General features: G+C 34.5%; 1 non-coding gene across 21 annotated transcripts; it reads right to left on the bottom strand.

Moving 5' to 3' along the window:
* Window positions 1–2973: 2973 nt before the first annotated feature.
* LOC104897737 (uncharacterized) lies at window positions 2974–16424 on the bottom strand. 21 transcript variants are annotated; one of them, XR_008968362.1, is made up of 7 exons: window positions 14314–15977; window positions 14159–14208; window positions 12078–12286; window positions 11826–11969; window positions 5406–9066; window positions 3838–4712; window positions 2974–2988 (listed from the first exon to the last, which is right to left on the bottom strand). It is a non-coding gene; the product is annotated as an uncharacterized LOC104897737 (transcript). The 21 variants fall into 21 exon arrangements; XR_008968363.1 differs by lacking the exon at window positions 2974–2988 and adding an exon at window positions 15984–16424 and having other exon boundaries at window positions 4281–4712; window positions 14314–15654; XR_008968368.1 differs by lacking the exon at window positions 2974–2988 and adding an exon at window positions 15984–16422 and having other exon boundaries at window positions 4281–4712; window positions 12078–12409; window positions 14314–14364.
* Window positions 16425–22634: the final 6210 nt, after the last annotated feature.

Below are 22634 nucleotides of genomic sequence, written 5' to 3'. Positions count from 1 at the left end.
TTTTTATTAGGGTAAAAGTTAATAAGCGTTTTTGGGCGTTAGATAAGATAACTAAAAGCAAAAATATTAAATGAATCTAAATGATCAGACATATAGATTCATCTAAACAATAAGGCATATAGACACATGAATGTAGGAACCTTGGATCGATAATCAGAATAAAACATAAGGTTTGTTCTTGCAAAAAAGAAATTGTTTAAAGTTTGTTTTCGCAAAAAAGAAATATATAGGATGGTTTCTCACAATATCATTTTTACAAGGTGGTGTTTGAAAAAAAAAAATCATTTTCCAAATGATACCATTAAGATATTGAATGGTACTAAAAATAGTGATACTATTATTTAGAAAAGTATTTTAAGTGTTAAGTACGATTTCTACTTTTCTTTTTTAAGGTAAGGAGAAGGTGACCGAATCGAAACCTCGCATCGTCGCACAGGTCAACCCGACCTGAGTTTGCAGGCAAGGTCTTTGGGAGTTGGGGGAGTGGTAAGGGGAAATTTCCACCCCCAAAATGCCTCTAATGAGATTTGATCCTACAACTTCAAAGTCGTGACTTGTGAGATACAAATCCAACCATTAGACCAAGTACTACAAGATAAGTTACTTTTCCTACTTGGTCGCGAAGGGTTTCTTGAAAGAAAATGTAAATTAATAGGACAAAGTTGTCTGTTCTTTCGGAATCTACTTTCGAAATGCTATCTTTTATGATGTGTGTTTCTTCCTTTGGGTATGGACCAAAATTTCATTTAGTCAATGGTTGTTCTACAAAGTGCAGTAGCCACTAGGCTAATTGAGTGAGGAGGTTAGCTCATCATTCCAATTCAATGGCCAATTCTCCATGAAATGGAGTATCTTTGAATTGAAACATAACTCCCTTTCATCACCTAAGAGTGCTTTGAAAGGTCAATTTTTGATGATATTTTTCCCCACTATGTAGTTGAAATTATTTTACCTATGACTCCCCCTTCCAAAAAAAAAACGAATTTTCACCATATATTCCCGACATATTTTTTTATATCATCGGTTATTTTACTTTTTTTTGGTAAGAAGTGGCCCGGATCCCGTTCAAGTCTTAATGGGTCAGACACTTGAGAGTAAGGTGGAAGGATCGGATAAGGGGAATCCCTACCCTTAAAGTGCCTCTAGTGGGGATTGAACCGCAACCTTGAGGTTAAAAGGGTGCTCTCCTTACCACTAGACGTCTAGACCAAGTACTACTTGGTACATCAGTTATTATATGGATGTAAGTGAAAAGATGTGGTAAATGTGGAGGTAATATAATGATTTTATTAGATCATGTATTATATAACGGACAAAATGAAAAAAGAAAAAAAAAACTAAATTCAAATTAAAGTTGCTATATGAGATTTCAGGCTGTTTATCATCCTCCCTGAATTTTGATAAAAGACGTTAATTGGAACAAATGCATCTTCTTCATTTATTAAAGCACCGTTCTAGTATGAATGATGTATACAATGCATAAATTTATTACAAACTAACATGGTCAATCCTTTTTTTTTTCTTTGCCTTATTAATGTTCATATTTTTTTTTTTACTAGTTGTTGCACCGTGCGCCTACGCGCACGGCACCCCAAAATAGTATAATTACGATATCTGAAGTATGTTGGATTTAATTAGCAAGATGAGCATTTTGTAGTTGCCTTAAACAGGTGTTAGTTCCACTCGTTGTTTGTTGTGCATTGGACAAAGCGCATAAGTTAGGCGTATATACACAGTTTATTTATACTCCCATATTATGGTGCAGACAAAATGCATGATAGTGGTTGTTTGCAGTGTAATTTGAGCGTTAAACCTAGCAATTTCAAATAGTTATATAAATTGGGACTTGTTGCTGACTTATAGGTATTCCACATGTATTTGAAGTGTTTTTGAAATGGAGCCTTGTTCTACTCCCACAAGGTGGATATAAGGTCCCATTGTAGGATCTTATTTTTGGAAATTGATGTAGCTGGTGTGTTTTGGATATAAAAGTTTGTTGCAATCAATTCATCGAAGATCGTGGTAAAGGGCTAGCAAGAGAATGTAAATGTACAAGGACTTAGAATTAATGGTTATATGAAATTAGTATGAGTACGAATGTAAAGTGAGAATAAATGTAAAGTTTAAAGATGTTTACATTGGTAGGCAGATTACTAATATGTTCGACTGGCATGAAAAGAGCTTCATATTGTTCAATGCAAGCCATAAGAAACATTGAATCAGTTACATCGGGCGCTTTGATTTAGAAACAGAGCCCAGGAATAAAGGGACTGCCATTTTGTTCTTTTTAAAACAACTTTGATTAGTTATGTGAGGAATTGCATATCTTGGCACATATAAACTTTCTCTTAAACAATTTAAACAACCATATGACACATTGCTTGCTATCAGAACGCATTTGCCACAAGCAATGCATGCAATATATTTAACCAAATCTGAATATGTTAATGCTTTTAATATATTTTTTCAGTGTTAGCTCTATGGATATCTATCCATTATAAAAAAATGCATAGAGATATCTATGATCTTATTATTTTGATAATAGATAGATATCCATATATTTTGTGACGAATTGCATACCACGACACCCCAAAATAGCGTTATTGTTATGTTCGTAATTTGTTGGGTGTAATTAGTACAATGTCATTTTTCAATTGGTTTCGAATATGTGGTAATCACATTCTTTGTTGGAGGGTAGGTGCCTGCACTAAAACTGTCTATACAACAGTGAAAAGAAATACATATAGGCTGTCTAAAGTACTATTTGGACGTCTCATTTAGCAATTCCTGATAGTAATAAAATGTGGAACTTGTTAACTTGGAGGGCTCCAACATATCTTTGAAGTATTTGTGATGTGGAGCCTTGGCTTATTACCACAAGATGTTTATAACATCCCACTGTAGCACCCTATTTCTAGAAAATGATGCACTTGGTGTGACTTGGATTTAAAAAGTTGTCTTCAATTCATGAAAGATGCTGGCAAATTCCTGGGCAGAAAGTGCAAATACACAAGGATGTAGAATAAATTGTGCATTTGGACTTAGTTTGAACACATAAAGTTTTAAAGCTATTTAGCATGGAATTCATTCTACAAAAAACATCAGATGCAAACCAGCAACCAAGTTTCCTAGCTATTTAGCATGCAGTCAAAAAAGTTTAGGGAATTTTTGGAAATTCGTTACATAAAATCCTAAAGGTACTGGACAAGAAATCCAAAAGGCTAAGAATGAAATCCCAATAACCATGAAAAGCCATCAAAACACAACACTAAATTTATGTAATTCACATATAAGTTCTTTCACCCCACTCCCCTGTAGATACAAATAGTCGTGCTTAGAAAATGTTTTGAATTTGGTGGAAAGCCGAGAAGCTGAATAAACATAGGTTAAAACAAGTGGATATTGTAGTCTCAGTCCTCTTTGTGGAACTAAATGAGCTTCAAAACCAGAGTGAGTAACTCCCTAACTGGCTCAAACAGTATTTGAACTTTTTTGTTGTATTTTAAACCAGGAAAACTAAACAACCCTCAATAGCTAATGAGCATCTAGTGTCAATGGCCCCCACGCAAACCTAATATAGTTTGCAACAATGTAATAATATGCACAAACGATTTAAATTCCCCATGGATAATCTAATTAAACTAAGTACAAAGGAAATCCTACCTAGATATTTCGTAATCATTGAGAAGGGTAGATAGGAGAGCAAATCCAAAGTACACATATAAAGCCTAATCATGTAAATTTATGGATGAAAATTGTAGTTATTCATGACTATCAATTTAGAATATATCTTTAATATGGACCGAGCTCAATCTAATTTGCAATTCGATAGCTCACCCGCACTAAGGCCGCCTGGCCACCAATTTGGCCACTGGGAAATAGCTGCATCAACCTCCGAAGCATGGATAATTGATTGAACAATTTTGAGAGTTTGCTCAAGAAGTAGCTGAATTGCACCTCCTTCAAGATCCATCCGCAGATAGGGACGCTAGCTAATTCCAAGGCACCCAATCTTAAGTTCAAGAAGAAGAAGGAACATTTTTTCTTTGTTAATCGGCCTTTGTAGATTAGTTAATCACACAGTATAGATTTGCATCAACAAAGTAAGAAGAAAAAGAAAGGATTTAGCAAGAATCTGTCAGCCTTTGCAGATTAGTAATAGCACAGTATAGATTTGCATCAACAAAGAAAGATGAAAGGATTTAGCAGAAATTAGGAATTCGTAAAGTAGAAATTTGGAAGGGACGTCAATGGCGGTGAGTAAACGTTCAACAGTAAAATAAAGCAATTAGAAACCCGATTGGCGTCACTTTTAGAAGGTTATGGAGGAAACTGAGTAAAATACTCGAGATCGCAAATTAAAACAGTTAAAGCTTAGCTCGACACCTCACTTTTACATAGAAATCGAAAAATAAAGCAATTAGAAACTCGATACCAACGTATGTAATCTAGGGATTCCTACAAAGATAATCAACTATACAAATAATAGAAATGATGACGTGATTAAAACAACCCAATCATGAGATTAGCAATAACCCACTCTAAAAAGAGGCTACACCTTTCCTTGCAGCAACAACAACAGCAGCAGCAGCAGCAGCAGCAGCAGCAGCAGCAGCAGCAGCAGCAGCAGCAAGCAAGCAAGCTTCCTGACCGCGTTCATTCACTTCTGTTTTCTTTAATCTCAGTCCATGATTCATGAATGAGATCCAGCTCTGCAAAGAAAAGCAAAACAATTAGAGGATTTCTTTCTCCCTGAAATATCTAAAAGGTAATTTGATTTCGCATAAAGGAAGTAAAACTGAAAAGGGCCCATGGTGCAAACTAAAAGGCTAAGATGCAAACTGTTGCTAAATCTATGGGCTCCGTTGTTAAATCCCTCATTACCACCCTCATTACTGGTAATATTCGTCTTCCTTTTATGTTTTGTTTTCACTACTGGTAAATCTATGGTATGCATTCTTCACACTTCGGCCAAGGTTGTTCTAATTTTGATGGTCCTCTTCCTCGTCCTCCTTAGCAGTGCCATGTATAATTCAAGAACACTCAAATTACATGGTAATTATTTCGAAAAATGAAAGGAGATTCAATCAAACTGAAAAGGGCCTATTGTGCAAACTAAGAGGCTAAGATTCAATAGAAAGCACTCAAATGACCATGTATAATTCAAACACGTACAAAATTCAATAACCTAAAATTATAAAAGAAAGACCAGCCCAATACTCGACGGAAAATCCACTAAAACTCCTAAGCCGAACAATTACCATATTTATAGTAGCTATAAGGAAAAATGAGAAAGTAGAGTTACATGATTCCAATCCAAAATTTCAAACAAATATAATGATATGTTAATTTCAATCTCTAGATAAAAAAAAAGGAGATTTAGAGAGTTAAAGTTAAAACCTGACCTCTTGCTTAGAGAAAGGAGCTTGCAACACATAATTTGTTGGACCCGTTGGAGGGTGTAAGAAAACAGCAGAGGAGTGAGGAAAGCAAGCAAAGGGGAGCTTAAAAACATATGGAAAAAAATTCATATTAAGCTGAACATGAAGAAAAAATGGAAACGAACGATGATGATTTGAAAAGGAACTATTAACTGACCGTATGAATTCGGAATCAGAATTGGAAGGAGAGTCCACAGGATTAGCAGCAAAGAAAACCTAGTTCCTAATATTCCAGATAACTCAGCAGATACCAGGCCAAATTAATTACCAAGTCTCATAAACATTAGGCGCAACACACAAGCCATTTGAACAATATTAAGATGAGTTCAAGAGTTCAAAAAAACATGCTTTTAGAAGATATGCTTTTAGGCTGAACTTTTAGATTTTATTATCACTAAACCTCCCAAAAACTTTACATCCTACAGTGGGAACACCATCAACATCATATTTAAGTTTGGCACTTAAAATTAAGCTATAAGCTTCAAATCAAAACATCCATGCTTTCAAGGGAAAACATGTAGCAAGCTTAAAAGTGAAGTTCAACCAGCATGAATCTCCATTTAAATCTCAAAAACAAAGGCACAAAGAGAACTTTAAGCAATCCACACAATATAAACAGCAACTTGACTCTCTTTTTTTGTCAAAGTTCATAATTGTCGAGGTATATTTGTCATAAGTGCATAATTGTCAAGTTAGATTTGGTGTGCATATATTTATAGGTAGTTATCTTTGCAAGTTTCTTTAGAAATTGATTTGTGCTAAGTTCAATTTATCTCGATGATTAAAGGCAAGCCACTGACTAAAATATTAGTTATTGCCTAACACAAGAAGGGCATGAAGCAATGACCTATCAATTTTTAGATTTGAAGCTCAAGCTCAAAAGGAGAGGGGCACTTTCTATTAAAAGGAGTATTTATACCATAAGGTTATATGTGAAGGGAACTCAAACCCTAGATGGGATGTACTGTGACAGAGACAATTTTCTGAATTTTAAATTAAAATGACGCCCTATTTACCCCAACCCTTCTTTTTCATTCCAAAAGAGCCTTAAAACCAGGATACATACCTCCTTCACTGGTTAGAACAGTAACTGTACTTTTGGGGAAAGCTTTGAAATGTTATAATACACATCATAACCCTGCTGGACATCTTTCTACTCCCTGGAACTAAGGTGCATTTGGCACCAGATGACCCTAATTGGGAATCTAACCAACCTAACCAAAATTTGAACTTCGTTGTTTACTGAACTATTGTTATTAATTATTAATAACAACAGTAATAATAATATTAGTAATAATAGTAATAATAATAATAATAATAACTCAAGACATTGCAAGAACAAATTAAACCACACATAGAACACCTAAACAATCAGATCGATGTATAAAAACTGTAAATTATCAAATATTATGGATTAGAACTTGAATTTGAAAAAATAGAGGTAACCAATTTCCTCAGCTATAAGAAGTAAGATCTGCTGGAAGTACCAATCCAACAGCCCTAACTTCTCTCGCAGAATTTGCCACTGTTGTTGCATGCTCTGTAGAGCTTCTTCTGCTACCTTCCTCTTTTCAATCTCCATCAACAAACTCAGCCTCATCTCTCGTAGCTCAATCTCAACGTCACTAAGAGAGCGTTGTGCTACTGCTTGTAGCCCACCATCAGAGGAGAGTTCTAAATCAAAATTAGAGAAAAGAATCCTGTGAATACAATGTTGCCAAATGGAAATAATCTAAGTGATCAAACATCAATTAGCAGTTGAAAGCTATATTTTCATTAACAATCACATAGCAACAGCGCTACCACTGATTTGTAATCTCATTAACAATCTGAGCTCCTAAAAGAAATGTTAGGCCCATTTCCTAAATCAATGGCTAGGAATGCATGAAGAAAGGAAATGTGGGTGGGGGGGGGGGGGGGACTATTTCAATTTACTAACTTATGTAGCATCACTTTAAGACAGGAGACAGAGAGGATCCTAATACGATAAAATGGATTAATAGGATGAGACTCACGAATCCTACATGAATGGGAACATTAAAAGTGAAATGTACACAGGGTAAGCACAATTGATATCTATCTCATAGTAACTCATAGACATGCTCATTTATCTTCAATTAACTCCAATACATGACATGTAGCATAGGGCAGCATCGCAAGTTGAATTTTCGTGCTGCATATTAGATAATCAAACTTAACAAGGTGATTAATTTATGGCAGTTGGGATAATGGCAGCAACAATAATGTATGCTATGGGAACCTTGAACATGTCATGAATTTAAGAAAACATATTTAGAAACTGATCACCATTTTGTAAGAGTTGGAGTGCACTTCTTCTACAAACCTAGGCCATTTTTCAATGTTATAAACATTCGAGTGCCTTTTCTATCTTAATTTATATGGACTTATTATGCTGAACTTAAATTATATGTGTTTATTTTGTCCTAAACTCAACTTATCTAATTTCAGTATTTACCTTATCGGAAGTTGTTACCTTGAATTTATTTTTTCTGAGGCATATGAAATTGAGGTGGGGAGAACAGAGCTTGGAAACAAAAGCTTATCAGATTAGTAAACTCGATCACTATTTTTTCAGCATGGATGGAAACAAATTCCTCCATTCTATCATATAATATCGTGAGTAAAGCACGTGAGGCAGCATGAAGACCTAAAAACCAGTTAGTTAAAATCCTGAATTCTTGGGGAGAAAAGAAAAGGTGGGACTCATGACTGCACCAGCTAAACAACCACGATATACTTATAAACTTAACCATACTCCTTCACGTATCAAATATGTGTAATACAAACATGCACCTTTTCAGTTTTCACTAATCTTGCAAGCAGAAGAGCCCCAACACACACAAGTTTAATTCCATGCTTTGAGAAAAGACCCGAAATCACCAAAGCAGAAAAAACCAACAATAATTTCATAAATAACACAACTCTAAAGCTTGTTTTTATCAAAAATGGCAGCAAAACTGTAAGCTATTGTTTCGTGATCCAAGTCCAAAATATCAATGAGATAAACAAAAGCAGCTCAGCACAATTATCCAACCTATAAATGAAAGAAGAATACCTGAACAGAGAGAGATTGGAGCGAAGGTGGGTTTGGTTTGCGAACTTCTAATCAAGTTCATTCGAAAGAAAAGAGCCACACAAAATTGAAATGTGAACTGGAATTCAGATACAAATAAACATACCAAGAGGAAACTCAAATTTGTAGCCTGATTCGATCACAAGATGTGCGATTTTCAGATCAAATTCGTCACGAAACTCTAGAGATCACAACAGAAATCAAACAATTGAACCTTTTAAAATTGAATATTGCAATCGATTCCATGATCAAATCATAGTAAGCTGACTCTTGACAAAGAGAAAGGGGTTATGGAAGAAGAATGAAAACAAAAAGAGGAAGTAATAACCCTAAAAAATTATCGGGATTGTGGTGCTCTGTCAAAGCTTTGTGGAACGCTTCAATAGCTGGTTCATAATCCTTTGAAGTCTTTGCCAATTTTGCCAAAGCAGTTCCTTTCCTGGTCAGGGCCCTGGAAACCATTTTGTAGTCTGATCTAAGCTCCCTACCTCTTTCAACAGCTTGATCACAATCCTTGATACACTCGTCATACTACATAAGACATATATTAAGAAAGGAAGAAATCAGAAACAAACGGATCACATTGTACCAGTGAATAAACAGCTCTGAATCACCACTACAAAACGGGGTAAAATGATTAAGAAAATATTGGAAAGATTAGTGGTTTAATTGCTTTTTATTTTGATGTAAATTTCCAGATTATCAATCAAATATCAGTTATTAAGAGCCTGGTTGTGTTTAAATACGAATTGGAAGAAGAGTCGCATTGGTTGTCTTTCTGGGCGATCTTTTCAAGCACTGATTAAGCCTTCAATTCTGCGTGCTCAGCCATAGCCAAAACCCTAATTTTTCGAGCTTAGATTAGATATGAGAGAGAGATAGAGAGGAGAGAGTAGAGAGGAGAGATTAAGCCTTCGATTCTGCGTGCTCAGCCATAGCCAAAACCCTAATTTCTTCGAACTTAGATTAGATGAGGGAGAGACAGAGAGGAGAGAGGAGAGTCGCAGACGCACTGAAGAGGAGGGAGAAGAAAAGAAATGTGCCGTTGAGATGAGGTAAGAAATGGAGGGCTGAGATTGCCCATTGCAAATGAACAGTGATGGTATATATTGAATTTGTATAGTAAGAGTAGCAGTTAGTGAAAAGGTTTCTCGTGTAGTTGAGTTGGAAGATGAAGCCTTGTGTTGCAAGGCAGAGAATGCTAATGACAAAGACAAGTTGCTTCAGATCACCAAAAGCATGACAGAATGCAAGGAGAGCATGCAGAATTCATATCAGGAAGTTGAAGATGCATTCAAGGTTCCCTAAAAAAGGACGATCAAATATACTCTGCATTTAACAGATCCTAGATACCCTATTCATAATAGATTCCACTCAATCTCATGATCCAACTGCAAGTAATGTAACGTGTATCCAATCAGTAGCTAAAAGCTAAAACCAACATATAGAAACAATTATTTAGGCTATAAAGTTCATAATATGATGTGATTAGTTGTGGCATACTCCCTCCCACATGAAATCAACGACACAACCAAACAATATGAACATAATATGACGTGTAAGTTGTGGCATATTCCTACTACTATACTGCTTACTACATCTCTCCTCTTACTATACTATTACTCCTAATACTCCTACTACTACTAATACTCCTACTCCTACTTCTACCACAACCACCACCGCCACCACCATTACCACCACTACCACTACTAACACCACTACTACCAGTACCACCACCACTAATACTACCACTACTACCAGCCCTCCACTCCTCCTCCTCTTACTACTACTATTACTCCTAATACTCCTACTACTACTAATACTCCTACTCCTACTTCTACCACAACCACCACCGCCACCACCATTACCACCACTAACTACCATATACATACCACACCACTAATACTACCACTACTACCAGCCCTCCTACTTCTACCACCACTACTACCACCACTCCTATTACTCCTACTACTACTACTACCACTCCTACTACTGCTCCTACGACCACTCCTCCTACTATCAATCCTCCTCCTACTACTACCACTCCAACCCCTACGCAGACCATACATAATGCAATTTCAACGAACACAAAATGAGCTGCTTGAACTGAGATTATGTTATTGATGAACTCTATTCAAACCCTAATTTACTCAAGATGTATACACACTACACAAGCAATTAAGCATTAATCATGAAAAGTTATCAACTTCTAAGGAAAATTAAAAGGAAGGAAAAACAAATTTAGAAGAAAAACAAAACGACCTACATATAATAGGAATTGACATAAGTATGCCTCAGCTTCTAGTTCTGTAGAGCAAGGAGCTCAAGAGTCAGGACCAACTTGGGAATATCGAAAAATCTACACCGTAACTGTAAAGAGGCTATGAACAGCAATATCTTTTATTTATCTTTCATATAAAAAAAAGTAATTAATTGAACCTTGAAAAGTCCAAGAACAAATCATTCAAGAGCAATAAAGGTTAAGGAGTATGCATCAGGGTGTTGCAGCTGGATAATTCTGTGAATTGGTGAGGAAATAACATTAACCAACACACCTACACAATTAAGAGCCAACCAAGAATTCCCTAGATCCCAACAATGCATACATTATTAACCCAAACTACGAACCAACACTCCTAGTTATTCAACATGAAATTTAGAGGGCATCGGCCATATGAAACTAACCATAGTGCAGTTCAAAGCAAACACAACAGAACTGCATGTTGTTAAAGACAGTATTATAGGCTAAACTTAAGCCTATCATTCTCATTAACCTCCAAAGGCAGAAAATCCCAAACACTTGACATGTAATCCACAGGGAAGGGCATTGTAAGAAGGCATAGCTGACTCTACAGGTTAAAAATCATGAACGCAATACTATAAGAGCATGACACTCTAAATTAAAAGGAAGATATCACTACCATCCTTCAAACATTAGAGCTTTTAGTTAACATAAAATGCTTAAATGTCAAAGTTTTCAAGGAAAGGCATGCATCTAGCTTGAATTCCAAAAAGTAAAAACTGCATACAATTAAAAGGCTTCAAATAAAAAAAAAACAGAGCATATTAAGTAATCTTCATCGTATACCAATTAATTTAGTAAACATAAAAGACTTGCTATCATCTTTCTGCTACGTTTCTACTTCAACTCAACCAAACGCTAACCGAAATTGTTGCAAAATAGCTTAATTATTAAAACAAATTTAAATCCAAATCATAAAATCAAACCTCATACATTAATATAAAAATCAACAATTGATGTATTAACCAATCATAAAGAAAATGCTAACCTATTTTTTGAGTTAATTCTCCCCATCGACGTCCCTCTTTTAGTGCAAATGTGCAACCCATTAAGATTTAACAACCAAACAGCCAAAATAGATATGCCCCAACTCAAAAATCAACATACCTGGAGATATTTGGGCCTTGTTTATCTGGAGAAAAGACAAAAATGAGCTTAAAGCATGACCATTATAAATGTGCCAGGTTCTAAAGGGAAAATAATGCTCTAATAGAGGCAAAACTTATGTAGTAGCACTTACAACATTAAACAACTTGAAATCTGGAATATGTTCATCACACGAGCATCATAAACATGTCAATTTTTCCAGGGAAAATTTGCTCAATCAGATATCATGTAAGCTAAATCTAATTTACAAAACCTTCAAACCTTTTCCAACATAAGATGGATAGGTTATATTTCCTCCTTTTGTGACCACAAATATAGTTTACATGCCCGCTTCTCCTCAATCTAAAACACAAGATCAAAACAATGTACTATATTGAAATGTGTGGCAAGAGATAAAGACTCCAACAGAAAGATCATTTAGAAATGCTTACATGATATATGTTACCCTAAATTTGTTCAAGAAATCTGCAAAATGCAGCCCTAGATTTGTTCAAGAATTATGCAAAATTCAGATTTTTAGCAGATGAAACACACCCTAAAAAAAATTCAAGACCCGAACCCACGAACCCCAACCATGAAATCGTAAAAAAAATTCGATAAAGACTTCAAAAATTAAAAATATAAAAACCAAGAACCCTAGCTTAAACATAGAACTTTAACATCAACAACAGAAACTCGAGTAAATTAAACGCAAATTAAACATAGAACGGAAATCCCAAACTGCTCGAAATTTAGAGAAAAAAAACACAAAATTCGAGAAACTCGAGTAAATTAAACCTAATTCCAAAAAAAAACGCAAACAACATCATAAGATTAAAAATTTAGAAGAAAGGAAAAAGCGAAGATGCAAGAAAACATACGAGGAAAGAGAGAGCGGATGCGATGAGAGAGAGTGAAGGTGCAGTGATGCCAGGGTCTTTGGAGAGAAAGGATAACCAGTTCGATAAGAATTTGAATCGCTTCGAGTCATCGTAACAGTGAAGAAATTGCAAGCTTTGTGACAGCCATAGCCAAAACCCTAATTTTTCTAGATCTAGATGGAAGATGGAAAAGATGAGAGAGAGAGAAAGACGATGAGTGAATGAGAGAAGGAAGGTTGCAGCCAAAGGAGAAGGGAGCAGAAAGAAATCGTGCAGTTTAGATGGAGCGGTGATGAATGGCTCAGATTGTTTGATTGCATATGAATAGTGAGTTCCATGCTTTTGTGACTCATAACACTATTAAAATGAATAGTGTTGGTAACTCCAACTTTTAAAAGGTCTAAGATAAGAAAATTATGTATGTCTACTTCAATAAGATGATTAAGAATCTTTATCTTTCCTGATAATATACTGGTGAAGACATTCTAGTTTGAAATTTCTTTCATTTTCATCTGTTGGTTACTCAGATGTCCACTTACGCCAATGGCTTCGACATGAAAGAGAAAGAAATATTTATAAAAAGCAAGACAGTATGAAGAAATGTCTGCATTGAAGTGAAAAAACCTTCTTGAATTAGTCTTAGATGAGAATTTGTTGTGTTCTTATTTGCTAGATAAGATGAGACATTTATCATAATGCCCCTTTCTCATATGCCCACCTCTATGCTAGAAAAAAGTCATCTACTAAACCCTTGTCCCCTTGGACATTGTCCTATCCTTTTGAGATCCCAAAGTACATATATTTCATAGTATTTTCTTTGTTTATTTCGCTTTCATTATGATATTGTTATTTATATGATTAAGAAATCCAAACTCCATATAAATATGTGTGATGTTAATCTTTAAACAACCACAAGATGCAACTCATTCAGCATTTTGCAGCATAATCAAAACAACATTTAAGCATTCTCCAATACATAGAAAAGAACACGAGTTCTCTATGGGGCGAGGGAAGTTGACTTTAGAAAAAATGCATTTATGAATACTGGATCAATTTTAAATAATCAACCAAGAAAGAGCACACAATTCACAAACCAAAAAGCAAAAAGCAAAAAGCAAACAAATTCCAAGCTAAACATGATTTTGCCAAAACAAGACAAAAAAAAATAGCTAAGTAGGCTAACACAAGAGATACAGGTAGAGGATTACCAGGGGCTGCCTCGCAAACTAATTAAGGTTCATACATTGCTAATGCTAGAAACAGTCAATCATCAAAACCAAAAACAAGCAATCATAATTACATAATTATCACACCACTCATACAGAAAAAGGGAAATAAAAAAAGGAAGTCATACTTGATCACAGGGAAAACTTCTCAAACATCATATTTATTTCTGAGATCACCCTGCAACAAAAGCCACATAAATTCCCAAATTCACAAAAGTATGAACCAGAGTTTGCAGAAAACGAACCAAAATCGAAAACTCATAAAGTTCATTGAATGAATTACCAATGAAATTCGAGGAATAATCAATGTGTGGCCTTGAAAATATACCAGTTCCTGCAAAAAGGGAGAAGCACACAAAAAGGGAATAGAAATCCTTTAACCAAATCCAGCTTGATTAAAATACGATGAAAACATTCGAACCAAACAACCAACTAAAGTAGAATTTAAGACAAAAAGGGGAAAATAATTGAAATGAAACTCTTGAAAACGATAAAGAGGAAACGAAATCCCCGAAAAAACGTAGAAAATGAAGATAACATGAGATATAATTTGATGATCAGGTTAGAAATGAAGAGAAGGAGAGAGTATGAACCAGAATTTGCAGAAATGAACCAGATAGCACTTTCCAGCCACAAATCTGACAAGATTTACATAAAGACCTGTGTTTCGTAAACTCACAAGAGTCCTAAATTTCTCAGTTTCACATGATAAAGATAACTAATCTAATATGCACTTTGTAGCCTCATAAGCTTCATTAAGCCTCCCTGCCCTTCCCAACAAATCAACCACAGCACCATAATGCTTCACATTACGAACAATCCCTTTCTCCTCCATCAAGTTAAACAATCCAAACCCTTCGTCAACCAAACCTGCATGGTTGCAAGCACATAACACCCCCAGATAGGTTAATATATCAGGGAAAACCCCAACACACTCCATCTCTTTAAGAAGCGCAATCGCTTCCATCCCATGCCCATGCATTGCGAATCCCATAACAATCGTGTTCCACGTAATAACATTCTTCTTGCACCTCATAGTCCTAAAAACCACGTACGCTCTATCCACAAACCCACATTTTCTATACATATCAATCCCTGCATTACACACTGCAACCTTCATATCCAATTTCTCCTCCTTGATAAAACACCAAACATTATCACCTTCCTTCAAAGCCCCCATTTGAGAGCAAGCAGACAGAGTACCGAGCACGGTGATCTCATCCGCCTTCAACCCTGTTCCTAACATTTCTTGGAACAACTTCAAAGCCTCATTATGAAAGCTCCCTTGAGCCAACCCACAAATCAAAGCATTCCAAGAAACAATATCTCTCTTAAGCATTTCATCGAACACCTTCTTAGCACCCCTAAACTCGCCAACTTTACAATAAACATCCATCAATGTAGTCTGGAAAAGCATATCCACCATAAACCCAGATCGAATAACCATCGAATGCATCAAAAGACACTCAAACTTCGCCAAGGCACGTGCGCATGCCTTGAGGACGAAAGAGCACGTGAGAGCGTCAGGCTTATGTGAAGCCCTTAACATGGAGAGGAAGAGGGCGAGTGTAATTTAAACATAGAACCCTCTCCCACCCCCACCCCCTAGATTTCATCAAGAATTCTGCAAAATTCAATTTTTTCGCAGATCAAACACACCTTCAAAAGAAAACCAAGACCCGAACCCACGAACCCCAACCATGAAATCGAAAAAAAAAATTCGATAAAGACTTCAAGAAGTAAAAATATTAAAATCAAAAAGCCTGGCTTAAACATAGAACTTCAACATCAACAACAGAAGAAACTCAAGTAAATTAAACGCAAATTAAACATAGAACGGAAATCCCAAACTACTCGAAATTTAGAGAGAGAAAAAAAAAAGCAAAATTCGAGAAACTCGAGTAAATCAAACCTAATTCAAAAAAAAAAAAAAAACAAACAAGATCATCTGACCTCACGAATTGGAAGAAGAGTCGCATTAGTTGTTTTCCTGGGCGATCCTTTCAAGCATTAAGCCTTCAATTCTGCCAGCCATAACCAAAACCCTAATTTCTCGAGCTTAGATAGCAGATGGATTAGAAGATTAGATTTCTGGACGATTTCTTCAAGCATTGATGATTGATGAAGCCTGCTTCAATTATGCGTGCTTAGCCATAGCCAAAACCGTACCCTAACTTATTCGAGCTTAGAAGATTAGATGAGAGAGAGACAGAGAGGAGAGGGTGGCAGTGAAGAGGAGGGAGGAGAAAAGAATTGGGCGGTTGAGATGAGTTGAGAGATGGAGGGCTGAGATTGTCCATTGCTAATGAATAGTGAATTTCAACCTTTTACCACCCATAACACTATTGAAAGGAATAGTAAGGAAATTCCTACTTTTAAAAGGTCTAAGATAATTTGAGTTTCATTAGATCATCAAGAGATAAATAACTTCGACTTTAAACCAGGTATTCCTTCTCAGAAGAAGGAAACTTTTATAGTGATTGCCACACCTAGAGAAGAGGAAGCCATTTATCCCTAATAATCAAAGTACATAGGTTACAACTTACATAAATGAGACGAAGATACATTGGTTGAGTTGGGAAAAGATGTGCAAACCAAAATGTATGGGGGGCATGGGGTTTAAGGACCTTGTTGTTTTTAATGATGCGTTGTTGGGTAGGCAAGTTTGGCGTCGCTTGCACTATAAAAACTCACTTTTGAGTCGTGTTATGAGTGTTAAACTAGTTATTAGGCTCGGGCTATGCCCCGGGTAAGAAAATTTTCATTTATTAATATTGTACTTTGATATGATAGTACTAAATACTATTTGGTCTAGTGGTTAAAACTTTAGTACATGAACTTGAGGTCACGGGATCAAAACCTATACTATGCAATTTCTAATTTTTTTATTGTACATGGATTACATGATCTAAAACTCCCTAGGGAGAGCGCCACGTGGCACCGTTCCTGGTTTACGCACGCCTTTTAATATATTAGTATAGATATTACCTCATGGTGATATATTTAAAGCAAGGTTAGGCTTTTCCAACAGTTATTCTTGGCGGAGCATTTTGGGGTGCGAAGAGTCTAGTTAAGGAACGTGTTATATGGAGGACGGGAGATGGAAAAAAAAACATTGATTTATGGGGTGATCCGTGGGTGGGAGATGAAGAGGGGCGATTTATCAAAAGTGAGGTGGTTGAGGGGTTGAATGTAGTGGGAGATTTAATCGATGAAAATCAAAAGGAGTGGCAGGTTGATGTGATAGAGAGGTACTTCACTGAAAGAGACCAACGTTGCATTCTTGCTATCCCTTTGAGTTCGAAATTTATAAGTGATGAGTTGACATGGGCGTATTCCAAAGATGGACTATATTCGGTGAAAACTGCGTATATGTTAGGAAAGGGTGGGAATTTGGATGATTTTCATAATGTGTGGCGCATGGTGTGGAGCTTGGATGTCTCCCCTAAGGTTAGACATTTTCTTTGGCGAGCTTGTACGAAGTCACTACCGGTCAAGGAGCTTCTCAAGAGCCGTCATTTGCTTGACGATTCTCGCTGCCCATGCTGCGAGGCAGCAGAAGAGTCACTACAACACGCACTAGTGGCGAGTTATTGGAAGGATATGAATTGCCAAGAGCTAGTCAGGGATTTACCGGGATAGGATATAGATGAAACGTTGGTGCGTTGGTGTGTCTGGAGAAACAATTGGTTCAACGTGGTTGTTATATATTGTGGAATATGTGGGTTGAAAGAAACAAGAAGGTATTTGAGAACTCAAGCACTCCATCATTTGTAGTATGTCAAAGGATAGGGAGGCAATTGGAGGAGTACAATCAATACTCTGTCCGCATTTATGGAAGTGTTACAAAGGCTACTGCTACTAGCTCATCTAGATGGATAGCTCCTTTAAGTGGTGTAATTAAACTCAATACTGACGCTCGCGTTGGTGATGATGGGTGGATTGGGTAAGGAGTTGTGGCCCGGGATTCGACTGGGAGTGTGTGCTTTTCAGCAGTGTGACGTGTTAGAGCTTACTGGCCATCGGAAGTAGCGGAGTGTAAAGCTATTCATATGGCGGTGCAGCTAGCCAAGTCCCATGGTCTGGAGGTAGTGGTGATTGAGTATGATGCCCAAGTGGTGACTACAAGACTGACGAAGTCCGCACTCTTTTTCTCTGATTTGGATGCTATACTTGGTGATGTTTTGTTTTTGTGTGAATCTTTTCATTCTGTTAGTTTTAATCATGTTAAAAGACATGGGAACTCAGTAGCCCATAATCTAGCGAGAGTTGTGCCTTTTGGAGTCGAACAATGTTGGGAACGTCACTACCCTCGAGAGGTGGCTTCCTATGTACTTATGGACACTTTGTCCCTTGATTAATGCACTTCTCTTTCCCCTCAAAAAAAAAAAGATTACAACTTACATGCTCATGTATCCATCTAGTTAACTCTATTAGAGCTGTCACACTATTCATTACGAAACCATACCTATTCTTCTCACAATTTTCGCCTCATATTTTTCTTATTCTTTCTCCTCATTTTTCTAATTCCCATCAAAAATATGAGCCTTATACTAGATTTTTATCGCAGCAATGCAAAACAATGGAAAGCAAAAGGTTTGACGTCGTCTCTCATTTTATAGACTTTGTCTTGTAAGAGATCGCCTACTTTTAAATTAGGCAATGGTAAGCTCAATATTAAAAAGAGAATTAGCAAAATAATGATTAGGTTAATTTCTTTTGATGACTAATTTAATCCATTTAATTAGTTACTAGGTTTATTTTATATTGAAACTAGACCGTCTCATTCAATAATTTTTGCATTTCATAATGGTTCAATTGTTCACAAGGTATCTAATTTTAAAGGGAATATTCTCTTTATGCATGTACATGCGATAGTGATGACCAACTCAATAATTTGACATGGAGTTAACTAAAAGTTTAATAAATTTTAACCTTAAGTATTCAAAGTGATGATCAGATGATTGAAATCACTGAAATGTGATATTTCTAAAATATTATGACAAACGTCTCCTATTTAATACGCTTATGTGATTTTCAGCCTAGAAATATTGATTTATACGAATTTTCCTTTTCTTTCTTTATGACAAGCAATATGAAAGTGGTATGTATATGGAATTGACAAGATGATAGGACTAGGATTCTTAAGTTTAAGGCTTCAAGCATTTTGGTTCGTGGCAAGATGATAACCATCCTTCGTTTGCTAAAGTAAACAAAGACATTGCTATAATGTGTATGGTTTATATTAAATGGGATTGACGTGAGTGGTTAAAGGTCTCTCACTTCTTAACCAAGGTCTCGAGTTCGAGCTTTAGGTATGGAAAAAATTCCAGCTGGAAAGGATGCTGCCCTTTGAGGTACCCATACAAACTTCTGTGGAAAATTAGTTCACTGCCAAAGATGGTGGGAAACTCCTCGTAGTAGGAAAAAAAAAATGTGTATGATTTATCAAAGAAGCAAAGAGTCAAGTACTCTACTATCCCCTAGAGAAACTTTTCTCATATGGTGACTTTTAAGATGTGAAAATAATGAAGCTACTATTAAATATCAACAATACAATTACTCCGAAAAGTGAGGATGTTAGAGCTTTTAAGAAGAAATGATTGGTTTGTTTTCGGACCATCACCTACGATGATAGTGAAACAAAAAGCTTTTATAGCAAATTGACATTGCACCAAAGAAAAGGCATGGTAGGGGAGAAAACAAACATTAGAAATAAGGAAAAAGGTTGATTGATGTGATAATTTTTATTAATATATTGAACATTTTATGTTTTCTACGTTTTACCTTTCTCTAGGATTTCACTTTTGTCGATACATAATTTTAACTATTAATTAATTATTTTTAGTAAATATTTTAGAATTTTGATGTTTTGAAAATTTTCATTTAGATGAAACCAACATTTTTATTACTCATATTTGATTTTATTTATTAATTAAAAATTTACTCTATTGACTAGTGCATAAATAGTTTAAAAATCAAAATGATGCAATAAAAAAATGAAATATAACATAAAAATGATTGATTAGAATAGTTATTTAGAGAGATGGTGAAAATAAACTTACAATTTTCACTTCATCGGAAGTTTGTTTTTACTACTTGAGTGATCTATCTCATTTTTTAGCCAATTGTAACCAAACAATTTCTTTATTATAAATTACATTAATCTCTGTTGTTGAGCAAATTTTTTGTTTGATGATATTATTGAAATATTGACACATAATAATAACGATGACCATAAGATACTCCACTTTAGTACTAAATTTATATACTATTATATTTGGTAAAAAAAAAAGGGAATAACGCAATGGTTTATTAAACTTTGTTTGGGTGATATGATGAAATGTTTATGTTGTTATTATGATTTTTTCTATGTCGTAACTTCAACTTCTTCTCATCTAAAAAAATCCCTTATTTTCACATCTTGATTCTTTCTCATGAAAACCAATATATATAGATATATACATATAAAGAATTTCTATTGAAAACTATACTCCTAATAGAGTTTTACCACTAGACCAAGTATTACTTGTTGTACACTTCATACTTCCTACGTTAGGTTTTAAATTAAATGTTTGCTTTTTCACGCAACTCAACATGTTTATTTGATCATTAATATCTTTAGTTGTGCACACGTAAAATATATTAAAAAGTTATAATTTGATAGTATACATCGAGACGAACCTAACAAGATCTCACTTGACTATGTTTTTTCTTTATACAATGGTGATAAATTAGAGTCAAAGTTAATTAATAAACAGTGTCATTTCACCCAATGTTTCATTTAGAACAGAATGGATGAAAATTATTTGTATGTATAACATTTATGATTCAATATATAACATTTATGTTTGATTATACAACATTATTTAACATACAGTTCTGACCAAATTTTTGTTCAAAATTGTTCTAAATTAGGAATTAAGTACTTAAAAAAAAGGAATTAAGGGCTTGTTCTCTTCGGCATAAAACAGCTGAACTGAACTGAATTTATTGGAGCTGAACTGAACTGAACTAAAGTAAATTGAATTTGATTGAATGTAATAAATATAATGATAAGTAATAATGATGAATAATAATAATAGTATTTTGGATATTTTAAAATAATAGTTATAAATAAATAATATTAATAATTATAAATTAATAATAATAATAATAATTAATAATAATAATGATAATTAATAATTATTATTTTATATTATTTGTATTAATATATTAATACTTGATGATGATATATAATAACAATAATATCTAAGAAGTAAATTAATATTACTAATAATTAGATTTAATAATATAAAAATATTTAGTAATAAAAATAATGATTGGGTTGGACCGCGAAAATTACATCATAAACCGTCTTGACACGATTTGATTGGTTTATGGGCTAAAAAAAGTGAGTTTATTTGTGCTTTGACCTAAACCATATTCCTCCTAATAATAATAGTAATAACAATGAGTAAAGCTATAATAAACAAAATAATATATAGAAAAAATAATAATAATAATAATAATAATAATAATAATAATAATAATACTTAATAGTAATGATATATATTTAAATAATAATAATAATAAGAGTAATTAGTACAATAATTAATACCAACATAATAATAATATTTAACAAAATAGTTATAAAAGAATGGAGCTGAACTGAACTGATTGAAGCTGAGCTGAACTGATGGGAGCTGAACTGAACTGAACTGAATTGAACTGAAAATAAACTGGGGAGAACAGGCCTAAGTACTTAAGAGGTGATTTTCAATTAAAGAAACATATACTTCATATGTTCAACTTTCTTGTCACTTTTACAATTGAATATTAATCAACCATTTACATTATGAAAAAGAAAAAAGTGAAAATACCATATGAAATTTTTGATGGACACGTGCTTGTCGCATAAAGAGACTATTGGACATGACCAATTCCTAAGTCATTATATTTTGGTTCCACTCACTGCCAAAGACCAATCATTTTATGCATAGTACTAAAATGAGAGCAATTTGTTTATTGCTCGTTTTAGTAATAGTAAACACTCCCATAATTTCAAAACTTGTTATTAATATACTCCATTTGTATTATAGTTATGATTACTCTTAAAATATAAATGACTAATAATTAAATGAATATAAATATATTAATTCGCTAATGTAAAAAATTAACAAAAGTTGTTAGTGATTTTTAATATTATTTTTTAAAAAATGAATTTAGATTATCAATTTTTAAGATTTACTGAACATAGAACATTACACATACTTTTATTTTCAGTATCAATTTGTGTACCTAATCAACAGTAAAGTATCCGCAAATTTCAAAATATCGTGAAACTTCAATCTACGAAGAGAACTGGTTTTTTTTATTTGGAGTTTGTGTTTGTAATTGTGTTTGTATTATAAAATAATTATTTTGAGTTTGAATTGAGTGTCTATGAGAATGTCATATACTTCCTCCGTTCTGTTTTAAATGAAACGTTTGCTTTTTCACGCAACCCAACACGCTTCTTTAATCATTAATATCTTTAGTTGTGCACACGTAAAAAATATAAAAAAGTTATAATTTGATAGTATGCATCGAGACGAATCTAACAAGATCCCACTTGACTATGTT

Source organism: Beta vulgaris, chromosome 2 (genome assembly GCF_026745355.1).
Source record: "Beta vulgaris subsp. vulgaris cultivar EL10 chromosome 2, EL10.2, whole genome shotgun sequence".
Classification (NCBI taxonomy): domain Eukaryota; kingdom Viridiplantae; phylum Streptophyta; class Magnoliopsida; order Caryophyllales; family Amaranthaceae; genus Beta; species Beta vulgaris.
This window is presented reverse-complemented; position numbering and strand designations above follow the sequence as displayed.